The following is a 14,595-nucleotide window of genomic DNA, read 5'->3' as shown; positions in this document are numbered from 1 at the left end:
TTCTGCCCAGCCTGGCAATGGTGAAAAATCAAAAGAAAAACATAGTGGCAGCAACAAAAGAAGTGGGGATCCTAACTGAAAATCAGCAGAACGATAGTAGAGAAGGGAGTATACTCGACAATCAAAGATTGAAGAGCTGGCCGAAAAATTTTTGTGGAACTTGAAAATATTAGTGGTAATAAAAGGTGTTCCGAGGGTTATCTGAAACTGTAGGTCGATCTCGGACGAGATCTTCTGTGCTGGTCGGCGCTGATGTGTCCGACTTGTGGGTGGTGGCCGAAGCCGCCGTGTCCGACTTGTTGGACTTGTAGGTGATGTTGATCCTTCGTCACCAGAGGGTGGTGGTACCTGCAAAGGACTCCAATGCTTAAGTTAGCAAGGGTATTAAGCAGGTTTTTAGTAGAATCAGAGTATGAGTTATACCTGGGTGCTCCAGTGTATTTATAATAGTGTGGAGTGACCTTTCTGGAGATAAGATAGTTATCTTATCTTATCTTTGAGTGAAGTCATCTTATCTTCAAGGGAACCGCCCTTATCTCTCAAGGCTTGGGCTGCCTTTGGATTTGGGTCGTGTTCCTCTATTTGGGCCCTTTTTTGGGCTTTCCTGGTGACTTGGCCGAACTCTTTTGAGAAGAGGTCGGACAGTTCTGACCTGAAGAGGTCAATTGACTCAGCCCGGGTCGGACAGTTCGACCCAGGGTATGAACAAAAGGAGAGCTCAAGAGGTTGATGATTGGGATAGTAGATCATTGAAGCTAATGGAGAAGGAGTTTTCTCTATGGAGATGGTAGAGGATGCCAACCGTCCAATGGCACCCAATTCGCCATGAGAGTCCTTTTATGGAACTGTCGGGGTTTGGAGAGACCCCTGACAGTCCATAACCTTAAAGGGATGTGCCAACCCCACTCTCCCGAGGTAATTCTTATAGTGAAACAAAAAATCAATATCAAAACGTAGAGAGAAAGATTAGAGCATATAGGTATCAAAATTTCATTATTGTTGATCCGAATGGTTTTGCAAGAGGACTAGTGCTAGCTTGGAAGGACTTTGTGAATGTGAGAGTACTTTCATATAATTCTTTTTTGGTGATTTCCGTGGTTAAAGACCTGGATAAGAACGTGGAATGGGGGTTGGTAGGAGTTTACCTCAGTATGAATGAAACGGAGAGGCTTGATCAATTCAATAAAATATCTTTTTGTCTAACACAATTTGAAGGGAGGGTGGTGGTGGTAGGAGACTTCAATGCAATCAAGAGCCATGAAAAAAATAAAAAGGTATCCTTCGATCTGCTAATTCAATTGATAATTTTAATATTTTTATTAATGACAATCAATTAGTAGACCTTGGCATGATAGGTCATGAGTTCACATGGTCAAATAGACGAGCTAGTGAGAAGTTAATAAAGGAAAGATTAGATCGTTGCTTGTCTAGTTTGACATGAAGAGAGTGGTATGGCATGGTTGTGGTTAGAAGACAAACAAAAACTGCTTTAGACCATACTCCTTTAATCCTAGATTCAAACCCCTCGTTGGAAGACCAAAAGAAGATTCAAGTTTCAGGATAGATGGTGTGGTGAGGAGGAGGTAAAGAGGATTGTGAAAGACGTTTGGGGACTAACCATTGAAGGCTCTTCGATGTACTCTCTAGCCCAGAAGCTCAAGAAATGCCGCACAAACTAGACAGTGGCAACAACAATCTCGGTCTAATTTCAAAATACTAATAGAAGAAATAACCTTGCAGCTGGAAGCAAAAAGGGCCGAGGATATTTTTGGAGGCAGCGAGTTGATTGAACTTGAGAACATATTAGAGGAAGAGATGAAGAAAGAAGAAAGTTATTGGAGGGAGAAGTCTAAATGTAAATGGTTGAAAGAAGGAGACAGCAACACAAAGTTCTTCCATCAAAGGTTCCAATCTAAAAACTAGAAGAATAAAATCTGGGGACTAGTTGGAAAAAATGGAGAAGTCGTTTCTAATCCAGCAAGTATAGGGAGGGTGCATGAATCATATTTCCAGAAGATTTTTACGGCTACCAACCAATATGAATTGTAGGCTATTGAGCCCAGTTTCACTTGAAGAGACAAAGAGAGCTACATTTAGTGTTTGCACTCAAAGTGCTCTAGAGGATGATGGATATATAGCCAAATTTTATTAATTTTTTTGGGATGTCATAGGTAACAATGTGCCCAAGCTGTTTGTAGTTTCTTTGGAGTTGGGAGAATTTTCAAAAACTTTAACCACACTCAGATCTATTTAATTCCCTAGATCCAGAGACATGTCACAGGTCAGACCTATTAGTCTTTCATTAGTTTTTGTAAGATTATATCAAAAGTACTTGTTCATAGACTACAATCATTTATGAATAACATTGTGAGTCCTAATCAAAGTGCTTTCTTGAAAGGAAGGTTAATATCTGACAATATTCTAATAGCTCATGAGTACATGCATTATTGTATGTCAAAAAGATCAGGTTTGGTGAATAAAATAGCTCTAAAGCTGGATATGAGCATGGCCTATGATAGAGTGGAGTGGTGTTTTCTATGGTTCATTATGGAGAGGATGGATTTTGATGCTAGATGGATAGCATGGATCAAAGAACTGATTTCTACTATTTCTTACTCTATACTTGTGGAGGGCCAACCTTTTGGCTTTTTTAGGCCAACTAGGGGTATCCGTCAAGGGCCCCTATCACCGTATCTTTTTCTTTTTTGTGCAGAAGGACTTTTTTATCTACTACAGGGCAGAGCAAAACAAGGTTATTCAGGGAATTCATACTCACAAAAGAAGTCTGGCGATTTGATAAACCCCGATTTTGTGGTTTATCTTGTGCTTAATTTGGGGGATTTTATTACCTTTTCTCACATTTATTCAATGAAATAGTATGGTTTTGCAATTCTCCCTTGATTTGTGCTTAAATGTGAAAACATGCTTTTTAGGCCCTAAAATTGGTGATTTTAATTCACTTTAATTCCATTCGATGCCTTGATGTGGTAATTTCAGGTTCATAAGGCAAGTATTGGATTGAAGAAGTGAGGAGAAAAGCATGCAAAGTGGGAGAACTCATGAAGAAATGAAGGAACCGTAAAGCTGTCAAGCCTGACCTTCTCGCACTCAATCGACCATAACTTGAGCTACAGAGGTCCAAATGAAGCGGTTCTAGTTGTGTTGGAAAGCTAACATCCGGGGCTTCAAAATGATATAAAAATTTGCCATAAGTTGCTTCACGTACAAGGGCGCGCACGCGCCATGTACGCGTGTGCGCCGATTGAGCACGTGGTCCACTAAAGTGAAATCACCCCCAGCAATTTCTGAAGCACTTTGGGCCCAACCCAACTCATTTCTAATGCTATTTCATGCAGAATTCAAGCTTGGACAAAGGGGGAGCAATTGTTTGTAACTTAGCATCATGTAGTTTAGTTTCTAGAGAGAGAAGCTCTCTCTTCTCTCTAGAATTAGGGTTCTTAGGATATTTTCATCTTAGATCTAAGTTTAATTCATGCTCTGATTTACTCTTCCTTTTGCAATACTTCTTCTTCTACTCTTCCTCTTTCTAGTTTTGCATTTAATTCATGTAATTCTCTACTTTTATGTTGATGCATTTTTGTTCTTCTATTTTCAATTCAATGCAATTTATGATTCATGTTCCTTTATTGTTGATTTGGATTCGTTGTTGTTTAATTCCTTGCAATTGAGTAGTGTAGATTTACTTTCCTTGCTATTTTACTATATTTTTCTTTTATGCCTTTCAAGTATTTGATGAAATGCTTGGTTGAATTTTAGAGTAGATTTTAGTGCTCTTGGCTTGGGAAGGTAACTTAGAAACTCTTGAGTTACTAATGTCCAAGTGATTGACGATTGGGAGCCATTAACTCTAGATCTCACTAATTGATTTGGTGTAGAACTAGGACTTATGGACTTGGATTGACATAGCTCATTTGACTTTCCTTTATTAGTTAGAGGATGACTTAATGGGGTTGATCCTTGCTAATTCTCATGTTGTGGTTAGTGATTAGGATAGAGATCCTTGACCACCAAACCTTGCCAAGACCTTTCTAGTTGTTAGTTTATTTTCATTACCATTTACTTTTCATGCCTCTTATCCCAAAAACCCCAAAACATACTCTACAACCAATAACAAGACACTTTATTGTAATTCATAGGGAGAACGACCCGAGGTTTAAATACTTCGGTTTATAATTTTAGGGGTTTGTACTAGTGACAAACAAATCTTTTGTATGAAAGGACTATTGTTGGTTTAGAAATTATACTTTACAACGAGACTTCATTATTTGTGAATTCTAAACCACACAAAAATCCGCTCATCACTGTTAACCACCTTTTCTTCGCAGATGACTCCATTTTACTCTGTAAAGCATCAGAAGAATCATGTGCTAATATCCTGACTTTACTCTATGACTATAAGATGGTTAGTGGATAAAAAGTCAATCTAAGCAAGTTAGCAGTCTTCTTCAGTCATAACACTCAACTCTACATTAGACATCAACTAGCAGAAATTCTGAATATTCGCTATATATGGGCCTAAGATACATACCTAGGCCTCCCATCAACCGTACAAAAATATAAAAAAGTCACTTTTGGAGCCATCAAAGACAAAGTACAAAAGAAGGTACAATCTTGGAAGAGAAATCTATTGTCAGCAGGGGGAAGACATGTCCTAATTAAGGCTGTTGGAGAGGCAATCCCTGTGTATACTCTATCATGTTTTAAGCTATCTGATTCACTTTTAGATGAGATTCAAAGAATTTTAACGCAATTCTGGTGGGGTTAGAGAGGCATTGAAAGAAGAATGTCATAGATTATCTGGGATAAAATGGCAAGACCCAAAATGTTTGGGATAAAATTATTTGTTCTAACAAATAAGATTAGAGCCATCCATAATTTAATCATAAAAAAGATCTAGTTTTTGTTATTTTTTTGTTTTTAACTTCTGAATTAAAATAGGTATATGTATGTGTTGTTTACCTTAAGAATTGTTGCACAGTAAAATTTTATATATATATATATATATATATATATATATATTATGAATAAACTCAATATTCTTCTCTCGTTTTGTTTATTATTGCACTACTACATTTTGAAGATTTAGTAACATTTCTCTTTTGACATTTGTTAAGGTATTAGTAATGGTCATAAAATTAAATATTAAGTAACATTTATTTATAAATGTTAGCAAATATATTTAATTTTTAAAAAATTTTCTAAAAGTGTTACCTGTTGTCAATTAAAAGTCACTCCCAAATAAACAAATCTGAAGGGTAAATAGAAACCACTCGCAATCGTTTTCACTCCTCCTCACGCTGTAAAATGCTATAAACCCTATTTTTCTCCTCCTCAGACCTCAATCATCTCTTGCTCTGCCTTCAGATTCAAATTCTTGATTTCACTCTCCACTGCGGTAAGCATTTTATCTCTTCTTTAATTTTTTCTATTCACGGAGTTCTTCAATTTCTCAACTATTGCTGATTTTGATCTAGATATGAATTATCGTTTCTCGTTGTTGCTGCCTCTGCTTGCTACGATAGCTATCATCATTGTCACCGTCGATGTGCAGGTAGGCCATCCATTGCTCTTGGCTTTGTAGTCATCGCAGAACCACCTCTGACCTCGGTCACCGCCTTCAGGCATCGTCTCTGTCACCATAAACGCAAACGTCACTGCTGATGACCCCGCGAGAAAAGCGGGTTTGTTGGACTCGTCGAAAGATATTCTGATTTCTCTATTATTGTTGCAATCTGCTACTTTCTTCGTAATTGTTTCTGAGAGTAAGTGCTTTTCTAGATTTAGAGTTAAATTTGATTATAGTTTTGAAATTGGATACTGAAATCTTGCTTGATATGACATTGCTGTTGATTCGTGTTGTTGTTGTTCTGGTTAGAATTCAAATTTGAAATCTGAAATCCCTTTCATGGATCATATCTGTGTTACCATGGCAGTAATGTAAGTAATGCAAGAGTGTGATCTATAAACACTTCAGCTCATTTTTAACTTTTTTGCATCAAATTAAGAATCAAGAAACTAACATCATAAACATATAAATGTATTACTTAACAGTTAATTATGAGAGCACTAGTGCAGAGATTTATTTTATTTTCTAAAAACCTATTTTGATACTTATATCATCATGCATATTCTTCTAAAAGCTTAATAGTTGGATAGAGGCATTTTAATGATTTTATAACTAACATGCAGTTTCGTAAAGAGTCTATTGGAGTTTAAGCTTAAGCAATGCATATGTTTAGTTGACTTTCTTTGATGTTTAATTCATATTTAAACTCTTTTCTCAAGAATGGTAAGCAACAATAATCGAGTTTAAGATTAATTGGTCAAAGAGACTTTGATACTATGTCATGAGTTATCTCCCGAAAAGGATTATTAGTTTAAGCTGTAAGCTAAAGTCTCAAGAATGAATTTAGTGTGTAATGAAGTTAGTATTTTTTACATTCCGCCAGTAGACCATCTCCTATTGTATTTGGATTTTCTTTTTTTAGTTATCTCATGTCAGTAAAATTTTATATAAGTTATCTTCTTTTTCTGTCATGCACATAGTAATTAAAAATTTCTATCCAAATAATGAAATAATATATTTTCTTGTTTAAGATTCTAGATTTCTGATCGTGTTTCTGTAGTATGTGCCCCATGCAGAATATTCTGTCCTTGAAATTGTTGTAGACTCTAGATCAGATGTAAGTTGCCTTTCTGTTGTTATCTTCTAGCTTTTAGGTCTTTTAGTTTGCTAGTCAAACTCCATTTTTTATGATTGCATATGCCCTCCCACCATCATTTTCCATGCTTCAAAGTTTAATGTGAGTCAATTCTTGAGCATTTATTTCTGATTTTTGAATGCAAGTCTTTTTAGTTAGCTATTTGAAACTTTTTATTTGTTTAATTAAGCATGCAGAAAATTAAGCATGCATTTCCTAATTAATTTCATTTTATTCCAATTGAACCTGTCGATTCTTCTGCTAATTTTTTATAAAAACTTTTGGGAGGTACTTCTCTTATATTTAGCCTTGAGATTCTATCTTACGTACCTTTTATAGTTGTTATAGTGCTATGCCAAACAAGAAAGACAAAGCTTTAATGTCAATCATCTCCATGAGAGATATCATCTATGAACAAGAAGAGCAAATTGAATTAGGTCCTCGTCAAACCTAATTAATATCATATGTGAAGAAAAGTAAAGGATTGAAAGGTGGTTCTATAATTAATATCATTGGTGAGCTAGAGGATACTGCATCAAACCCTTCACATATTTGGTGGTAGGTTACCAGTATAGTTGTATTATTGAGGTCTTTTATGGGAACACTGTTTACACTCACATATTTGGCTTTATTATGTTAACATTCCAGAACTTGGAGTGCTTAGTTAGAGGTTAGATGCTGATAACTATGAAACAAATCCAGAGCTAAAAAAGATTTGTGAAGAACGCGGTTACTCCTACATGATTTGTTATGCCAATGTTCATTTCCATAATTTCATGTGCCATACTCATTTAAAACTAACTCCTAAACTCAAAATAAATAACTATATGCAAATAAGAATGAATAAAATACAAAAACATGACTTTATGATCATCTAAATAATGGACGGGTCATGTTAAATATGTGCATCTTGAAATTCTTGCTGTATATTAATGCCTCTTTTACAAATTGACTTAAGGCACATTTTCTACAAGATGTCTGTGAGGTCTGCCCAGAGAAATTGCCAAACTATGAAGAGAAGATCAAAAGCTTCTTTGAAGAGCATCTTCACACCAATGAGGAGATCCGCTATTATGTTGTTGGAAGTGGTAGGTGCAATTTTCTTTTGTTTTTCATTGTTCTCCATCAATACCTGGTGACTTTCTTCACCATGTTGCATTGCTAAAGCCTAAATATTTACTTCTTCACCTTAGGGTACTTTGATGTGAGGAATTGTAATGATGGTTGGATTCGTATATGGGTGAAGAAAGGAGGACTAATTATCTTACCTGCTGGAATTTATCTGATTACTAAACTTTTTGTTAGTTGTATTCTTGGGCATCTCTTAAGAATTAAGGTGATGATTTGCTACTTTTCCGTTTCATGCTTGTTCCGATTTATTTTTAATTCTGTTCCAAAAAATTGCTTGCAGAAGCAGTGTAGCATTATTCTAATATGATCATAGTGTGCGTTTCGATGTTTTAGACTTGTTTATAATAATAAAGAACAAGAAATTCATTTTGTATAACTAAAATTTTCACACTTATGTGTTTGAAATGTTTAAGGTCTTAGAGAGAAAGTAGCAACAACACCTAGTGCTCCACCTGCTACAACACCCCAGCCTACCCAGTGAGTATTATAGGTTATGATTATGCCATAGTTGTAATTTGTGTATGGGGTTTTTTAATTAAATAGTCAAATGTATATCTTTTGTGTAGAGCACCAAAGAAATCCAAAAAGTAACAATTAGCATTTCTAGTTTAAAGATGGTGAATCTTTGATGGTTCTAAGTTCTAAAAATATACACTCTCATATATCAATTGAATTTGATAATGTAAGTCCAATTTTCCCCTTTATATCTTGGTTACCATTTTTCAATGTTTCTTCTAATTCTCACTTATGGTGAAAGTTCTGTATTTTTATTTTCTTTGCTGATCCCCATACTCATTCACTCTTGGCTCGCCATCTTCATTGTCTTTTTCAGGCTTCTGGTCTCATTCTGCTTTCCCTCACTCCATTTTAGCCGTTCTAGTCTTGTTCTTCTCTTGCTCACTGACGTTAGGATTTTTGCCAGTAAAGAATTTTATAAAAATAGTCGTATTGTAGATATAGTCTTTAAACCAACAGAAATCCCTTCGTATAAACGTTTTGGTTGTCACAAGTAACAAACCCCTTAAAAATTGATAACCGAAGTATTTAAACCTCGGGTCGTCTTCTCAAGGAACTACAGGGAAGTATGTTCTTATTATTGGTTATGGAGATTGTAAATCGGGATTTTGAAGATGAGGAACAAGTAATTTAAATTGCAATTAAAATAAGTAAAAGACTATAAAATAAATAAATAACTGTAAAATAAACTTTTGGCAAGGTATGAGAAATTAGAAGTCCTATCCTAGTTATCCTTATCAATGATGATGAAGATTGAATCTTAATTCCACTCAGTTAGTCTTTACTTAAAGCAAAGAAAGGTCAAGTGACTAATTAGTTTGATCTTCAAATCCTAGTTAATCCCTAAGGAAAGATTGGGATTATTGAAGTTCAATTCAATTAGCAAAGATAACAATTATTAATCATGTTGAGTTTGATAACTCCTGAGTTACTAATTTCTTAACCAAGACCAAAAGGGAAAAAGTAAATCTACTGGAATAAAAATGTCTTCAGATTGGAAGCAACAGTAATATAAATAAAAGAAAGCAATAATAAACTGAAATACCTCAAATAACATTAATTCAAAGAATAATCTGTAACATAGAAGAATTCATAAATTAAATTGGGAAGTTAAATAAAAAGGAATGTTGAACCTGATAAAGAGATATAATCCTGAAAGCAAAAGAAATCCTAATTCTAAATCCTAAAAGAGAGAGGAGAGAACCTCTCCCTCAAAACTACATCTAATTCATGAAAAATAACTAATTGGAGACTCTCTCTGAATGGATGCATTCCCCCACTTCATAACCTCTGATCTGTGCCTTCTGGACTTGGATTTGGGCCAAAAAAGGCTTCAGAAATCGCTGGGAGCATTTTCTGCAATTTTTGGTGCGTAGCCTCTGTCACGTGTCCGCGTGGGTCACGCGGTCGCGTCATCTGAAGTTTTCCTTGTCATGCGGTCGCTTCAGTCATGCGTCCGCGTCATATGCGTTTCGTTTAAGGTGCGCGATCGCGTCAATCACGCGGTCGCGTTACTGCCATTTCGCGCTGGCATGGGCCGCGTCGTCCATGCGATCGCGTCACTGCCAGTTTCTTCAAAAACTCCATTTTATGCTTTCCTTCCAATTTTGTATGTTTCCTTTCCATCCTTTAACTCATTCCTGCCTTAGAAGATCTGAAACTACTCAACACACGAATCACGGCATCGAATGGAAATAAAGGGTAATTAAAATAATTACTTTTAAAGCATAGGAAACATGTTTTTCACATACATCACATAATAAGGAAGGGAAAATAAAACCATGCAATTTATATGAATAAGTGAGTGAAGGATTGAATAAATCACTTAAATTAGGCACAAAATATATCATAAAATATGGGTTTATCAACCTCTCCACACTTAAACAATAGGATGTCCTCATGCTAAATCCAAGATAAATAGTAAGGTAAGGTTGAAATGGTGGAATCTCATGCAATGCAATCTATTCTAAATGCAACTACCTAAATGAATCATGCAATTCTAATTTTTATTCACTTGTATATAAAACTTACATGTAGTCAAATTAATTCACATTCTCAAGGAATCATATATGCATAGCCAAACCTTAGATAATGATAAAGCACTTTTACAATTGAGATGGGAAAGAAAAAATATTTTACAAACTTGCAAGACAATTAGCAATTTAAGCAGAGATATATGTTGATGAGCTATTGAACCCTCACTGAATTTTGTGTTTACTCTCTAGTCACTCAGTATTTATTGGGTTAATCACTCTATTCTTCTTTTTATCCTTACTTTCTATAACTTTGTTCTTCATCTAACCAATCAACAATTATAGAATATAGGCATACAAAAATCATGAGGTCTTTAATTAAGGTTGTAATGGGGCCAAGGTAAAGGTAAGGGTATATATATAAGGCTAAGTGAGCTAATAGGTGAATCCTTGATTAGTCTAAGATCTCACCTAACATACATATTTTGTAAAGCAAAGCTTCTTTACCTATTTTCCTATATTTTTCCCACTTTTTATGTTACATGCTCATATTTTAAATTTTTTTTTTATTTTTATCCTATGTGCATTGCTTTTTGCATTTGGGGAATTCTTTTGTATCCCCTTTATTCAAATACTGAAAAATAATTTTTTTTAATGCACATGGTAATTCAATTATTTGATTTCACATGAGCATGCTTCCCAAAATTTTTATTTTGAATTATTTTATTCTTTTTAACTTTCTACCCTTTGTTTTATCATCCATGTTCCCAATAGGTTTCCCTACTTACACAACACACAATTTCTATCTTAAGCTAACCAAGGATTCAACTTGGAATTTTTATTTTATTTTTATACTTAAGGCTAGTAATGTGGTTATAAAACAAGAGGGATTTTAAATGCTCAAGGAGGCTAACAAGGGTGATGTAAAAGGTAGGCTAATTTGGGAATAGTGAGCTAGAATCAAACAATGGCCTCAATCACTTTCTTGGTATGTATCTATATTCTATAATCGGACATATAGATTAAAACAAAGTAAAGAACACCAGAATAAATAAGAAGGGCGGAACACACAGGAATAAAATATCATGGTTTAAATGTAACCATGCAATTAAGCTCAAAACTCACAGGCTGTGTGTTCTCTAACTCAAAAATCATATATCAGTTATATATGTCAAGCAAGTAAAAATTAAGAGTTTCCATTATTCTTAATGTAAATCTTAAGGTGGCTTTAAAGTTCTAGTGTTTCTCCTTGATGAAATGTTGTTAACTAACTAACATGTAATGCTATATATACAAGGTGTGGTTTGTTTTTATTCTGTTAAAGTCTCTAGTTTATTTCCTTTTTATATTTTTAATTTAAACTAAGTTATCTTATGCTAAAAAGGGTAAACTATACTAATTAAGCCACATTTTCTATAACTAATAAGTTATAATTGCAACTAAACTAAATGGCTAAAACATGAACTAAAGTGCAACATGCAGAAAGATAGTAAAAATACATGAAAATAACAATGTATAAGTACTGAGAAAATAAAAATAGAAATAAAGAGAAAAATACAGAAAAATAATAAAGTAAAAAGGGTCTGTAGTGGTTCACCAAAAAAATATACGCCAGAGATGGCGACCTCCCCACACTTAAAATGAAGCATCGTCCCTGATGCTCACTCAAGCAGGGTGTGAAGGGGTGTCATCATTGGAAGGATGGGTAGCTGGGGTCTCTGTGGTGGTGGTCTGAGGATCAGCCTACTGCAGAGGAGGTGCTGATTGAATAGGAACCTCTGGGTCTGCAGCCTGAATCTGATGCGGGGCCTTCTGATGTGATGCAGCCTACTCTATGCCTGCCTGCGCAGCCTCGCTCTGTGGATGGGTCTCTGCCTCGTGGTCATCCGCCTCCTCCTCAGATGGCTCTGATGGGGTGTCAGGCTCGGAGGGGATGTCGCTGCCAGAACGGATCATCAGCTTCAGGTGCTCATAGCGTCGCTTGCTGCGACGCTCAGATCTCTCGTATCGCCGCCGGTTACGGCACTCCATCTAGTCTAGCTGCTGAAACAGGCGGTGCACTAAGTGATAAACTGGCTCGGAGGTAGGTGGAGGTGCAGTGGTGGTAGCAGGGGTAGCTGTAGAGGAAGAGGGGCCGGCAGATAGGGTGGCTGTCTCATCAGTAGGAGTGAGGAATGGAGGTCTGTAGCCCAAAGCCAGAAAGTTCCTGCTGTGAGGGATAATTTTCTTGCATTCTGCAGCAGGTGGCTTCTCATCAGCATCCTCCCAAGGCACGTCAGCTCGACGGCCAAGCTGTGTAATCAGATATGGAAAGGGGAGAGTGCCTCGGACGTGGACCCAGGCTATGTAGTACCGAATAAAGCGTGGCAGGTATAGGTCCTTACCCTCCATCACACACCATAGGAGGGTGATCATAGCGGCAGGTAGCTCCGTCTCGTGAGTACTCGGCATAATAAAGTTGCTTAGGATCTGATGCCATAGCCGAGCCTCATCGTTCAAGTATGCTTGCTTGATTCCCTTAGGCATGGTGGTGTTCTGACCCATGACCCATGGAACAGTCAGGTCAAGGGCTATTCGTGCCTTGACGGCATCCCAGTCAAACTTCATGAAGCGCATGTCCTTCTCATCCTGTTGATAACCATCTGGCTGATCGGATTTAGGCAGGAGCTTCAGAACATCCTCTATGGCCTCTTCAGTGACCAGTATCTTCTTCCCTCTTAGGTTTACTGTATCTAGGGAAGTTTTGAAGTAATTGTAGTAAAATTCCCTTACCCAAGATGCATTGACCTCAGTCAGGTTTCTCTCCAGGAAGAGCCAGCCTCTTTGTTTGATCTGATCAGAGGTGTATTGCTGAAGTTCTTCTGGGATCTTCAGAGTCCTCTCCAGGTACAGGTTCCTGGAGGTTGCAAACACCGAATACTTCAGCTCACAGTATCGGTTTGCAAACTTAATGGGATCAGTAGCAGGGAGTAGCTGGTCAGCCTTCTTCTGCGGGGTAAAGTGTTTCTCCCGCCAGGAGTCATCATGCATGATGTCCAGGATGGACATGGAGGATTCTCCTCTTTTGCGTTTGCCAGTTGTCGCCTTTCCTTTTCCTTTTCTTTAGGTGTCAGACATCCTAAAAAACAGAAAACTAAGATATAATAAAAACGGGAAAACAAGTAGGCAGATCACAAAATAAGCATATAGTGGCAAAGGAGCAATAGAGTAATGAAAACGAGTTAAGTAAATATGCATTAAGGATTGAATAGGAGTTAAAAGTCCGAGGAGAAAAATTAACAAACCAAAATGTATTAGAAAGCATGTTAATTAGGAAAAATTAGCATCATGCCTTGGTTAAAAGGTTAAAGAGAATAGTGAAAAAAAACAGAAGAGATGTTTTGAAAGGTTAGGTTGGTTAGGAATGAAAAAAGAGTTTAGGAGGTTAAAATTAGTGAATTAGTAAAAAGTGGGTTAGAGTAAGTGGCATGATGATCCTTTTCTAAGTAACAAGCATTCTCAATTAGAAGCTACAGTTAACTCATATCCAAACAAGGGAATCAGGTTGATGATGAAATAAAAATTGGAGGCTAAACATAAAAAATATAGATTATGAACCAGGAAATCAAAAAGAATAAGCAAGCTTGCCCGGGTATTCATGAATTGGTTTGGTAAAAGCAGAGTAAAGCAGAGTTCAAAGTGCCACAACCAAGACATGAATGGAAACAAAACAGTTTACAGAAAATTGGGCAGTATTCCTGCTAAAATTGGATGTTCCCAGAAAATAAACAGTAAACAGGACAGTTCATATGAATTAAAATAAACTACAATTAGGTATGAACAAGAAATAACATTCATAATAGCAGCATGAACAGTACGAACAGCATATGAACAAAACTAACATCACAGCAATAGCAGAATTGCGAAAATTATAAAACAAGAAGCATGAATAGCGCAATTAACCAGGCCTAAATCCACTAACCACATCCTAGGCTACCTAACCACCTAGAATCCACTACAACATGCATATCTAACTAGCCTAATGATGAACATAAACAGAAAAATATGTAATTAACTGGGAATCGAAAGAAGGGTGGCGTTCGGCGGAACCTGGTAGGCGGAGGAATGAGAGTGGGGCAGAGAGGTGGCTGGGGGATGGTGGTGGTGGCGGCTGACGCGGTGGTTGATGGTGGTTGTGCGGCAGTGAGGGCTGGTTGGAGGCAGGGGTTTGGGGGGGGGTTAATGTGGGTAGGGGGAAGGAAGGGAAGGGGGCG

Source organism: Arachis ipaensis, chromosome B10 (assembly GCF_059453495.1).
Source record: "Arachis ipaensis isolate K30076 ecotype BB chromosome B10, ASM5945349v1, whole genome shotgun sequence".
Lineage (NCBI taxonomy): Eukaryota > Viridiplantae > Streptophyta > Magnoliopsida > Fabales > Fabaceae > Arachis > Arachis ipaensis.
This window is presented reverse-complemented; position numbering follows the sequence as displayed.